This window comes from Delphinapterus leucas, chromosome 6, assembly GCF_059928025.1.
Source record: "Delphinapterus leucas isolate spDelLeu-1000000601 "Yukka" chromosome 6, BTC_Dleu_Yukka2, whole genome shotgun sequence".
In the NCBI taxonomy this organism is placed as follows: domain Eukaryota; kingdom Metazoa; phylum Chordata; class Mammalia; order Artiodactyla; family Monodontidae; genus Delphinapterus; species Delphinapterus leucas.
This window is the reverse complement of record NC_143134.1, coordinates 42,479,484-42,482,254: the sequence shown is the minus strand read 5'-3', so window position 1 is coordinate 42,482,254 and position 2,771 is coordinate 42,479,484. Positions and strand designations below refer to the sequence as shown.

Here is a 2,771-nt window from a genome sequence, read left to right as displayed (position 1 = left end):
TCTGAGGAGGATGAAAACCAAGAAAAAACTGTTGGATTTGATCCTTCAGTGGTTATCAAGAAAGAATTTGTTGCACATGATGAGGATGCACATGGTTAGATGGTGAGGAAATGGGGGCCCTGATAAAGGAACTTGGTAATGAAGGGAAGGAGAGAGGAGCAGGAATGTATTAGTTCAAGGGGGGGTAGCCTGGTGAGTGGAGGTGATGTGTGTGTGTGTGTGTGTGTGTGTGTGTGTGTGTCTGTGTCTGTGTGTATTAAGATTGGGAGCACTTCAAAACATTTATACATTGGCAGGAAGAAGTCACAGAAGAAAGAATGAAGATGTAATGAAATGTGGTCAAGTTGAGGGTATTATTGGTGGAGTAAGCCCCCAGAGAATGGATGAGAATGAGGGACACGGAGGGAGCTTTCACTTTGAGATAGAGGAAGACCACTTTTTTTTTTTAATACCAATCACATCTGTTTATTTCAGGACATAATATGCTATTTAGACCCATGGATGATACTAAGTTTTAATCCTTTTTATATATTTTATTTTGCAAAGATAGGTTCTAAAAATCATAAGACTGAATAGATTAATGATATAATATGTAGCAAACTTAGATTTAAAATGTAGATCATGATTCTCATTCACTCTGTCCTACTGATAAAGATGTAACAAATATACACATTTATAAGACCAGCCTGCTATTCTCGCTTGAGGAGACCATATTCAAGTTGATAAGAAGTACCCTAACATTTATAGACATAGCTGTCATCAAAAGGATCTTTCTGTGATGTTTACAAGGAGAAACAGTCCAAATTTTATTCTTTATGACTACTGAGATGATTTAACTACATCATATACTACAGCATTATATATTTCAAACCAGGAGTTCTCTGGTGGTCCAGTGGTAAGACTCCATGCTCCCAGTGCAGGAGGCCTGGGTTCGATCCCTGGTCAGGGAACTAGATCCTGCCTGCAGCAATTAAGAGCCCACATGCCGCAACTAAAAGAGCCCACATGCTGCAACTAAAGAACCCACATGTCGCAACTAAAGATCCCACGTGCTGCAATGAAGACCCAGCACAGACAAATAAATATATAAATATTTTAAAATATATGTATGTTTCAAACCATCAAATTAAAATGTTATCCCCATATACACATGTACCACAATGTTACGTTTGCACATATCCTTTCCAATTTCAGGCTAAGCAAAGACATACATTTAGAGCTGTATTAATGTATCAAAGCAAAAGACAACCCAACTTAGTACCAAGAAATATTGTGACCGTCCATGTAGCGTTTGATAGAGAAAACACTGATTTTGACATCATTTTAAGCAGACAGCAGTCTGGTCACACATGGTCCAAGGACACTAAAATAATAAACAAAATATAATCACATGTTAAAGTTTGGTCTTTAAACACTATAGCCAACGATGCCACACTTGCCTATGATCTTGCCAACATAAAATCACATTCACACCTCAGTGGCCACCAAACCATTCAGCAGAGCTTCCTTAACTGTGAGCTGTTTGAAGCTACTAGTTTGAGCACTAATGACTATTTCTTAAAACCTCTGAATAGGAGTAGGGATCTCAGCAGGGTTGGAGGAACCAGCTCAACACTGACCTAGTGCCAAAATGTGGCCAGTCAAGGCTTCATATAAGTCACAGCAGCACTGACCAGGGCTTGAGCCTTCTCTGTGAGGTTATGAACAAATAGGGTCATGGTTCTATGACAGAAAAATCTCACCCAGAACTGGAGGGCCACCACTTTCTCTGTGACAGTAGTGAAGGAAGGGAGGATGGGGGAAAAGACAAAGAAGTGGTGTTAATGTGGAAGCATGTCCACATTTTGAATAAAGAAATAAACAAGATCACCTGCAGGAAATAAGGAGACCTGAATAAAAGGGGATTTTACATATATAGAATAGTCTTATAAAAGTTATAATTAGGAAAGATGCAGGGGACTTTCCTGGTGGCACAAGTGGTTAAGAATTTGCCTGTCAGCACAGGGGACATGGGTTCGAGCCCTGGTCCAGGAAGATCCGTGGAGCAACTAAGCTCGTGCGCCACAACTACCGAGCCTGCGCTCTAGAGCCTGCAAGCCACAATTACTGAGCCCGCGTGCCACAACTACTGAAGCCCGCGCACCTAGAGCCTGTGCTCTGCAACGAGAAGCCACAGCAATGAGAAGCCCACGACGCAACTAAGAGTAGCCCCTGCTCGCTGCAACTAGAGAAAGCTTGAGTGCAGCAACGAAGACCCAACGCAGCCAAAAATAAATAATTATTAATTAAAAAAAAGAAGAGATGCGGGAGTTCTTTTCTTAATTTAGCAAAGCAGGTGGTTTGCAGCATCACGACACAATGGAAAGAACATTAGCTTTGGGGCCGCAAAGACCTGAGTTTGTGTCCTGGCTTTATTCCTTTTTAACAAGTTACCAAACTATTCTTTCTCAATTTCTTCACAGTAAAATGGGGACAACAGTACCTATTTTGTCAGGTAGTTATGTAGATTCAGTGATAGGACATGTCAGTTAATTTCAGTTCCAACAAACATTTATTACTCTCCTATTGTGCACCTAGTACTCCACTAGGTGTGTATCTTGGAGTTTGAAGAGGGGAATTCATTTCTCCTTCATTCTCTTTTGGGACCAAAAAAAATCAACTTTTGCAGAGTTGTGAGGACTTGCTAGTTGCTTCACTGTGTGCTTTTAAATACTAGATTAGGTGCCACCTGCAGGTGTTTTTCCAGTGTTCCTGGATTTAGCCACTAATGC

General features: G+C 40.8%; 1 pseudogene; it reads right to left on the bottom strand.

Annotated features, from left to right (window-relative positions):
• Window positions 1-489: 489 nt before the first annotated feature.
• On the bottom strand, window positions 490-2,255 carry LOC149748920 (ATP synthase F(0) complex subunit g, mitochondrial pseudogene; annotated as a pseudogene).
• Window positions 2,256-2,771: the final 516 nt, after the last annotated feature.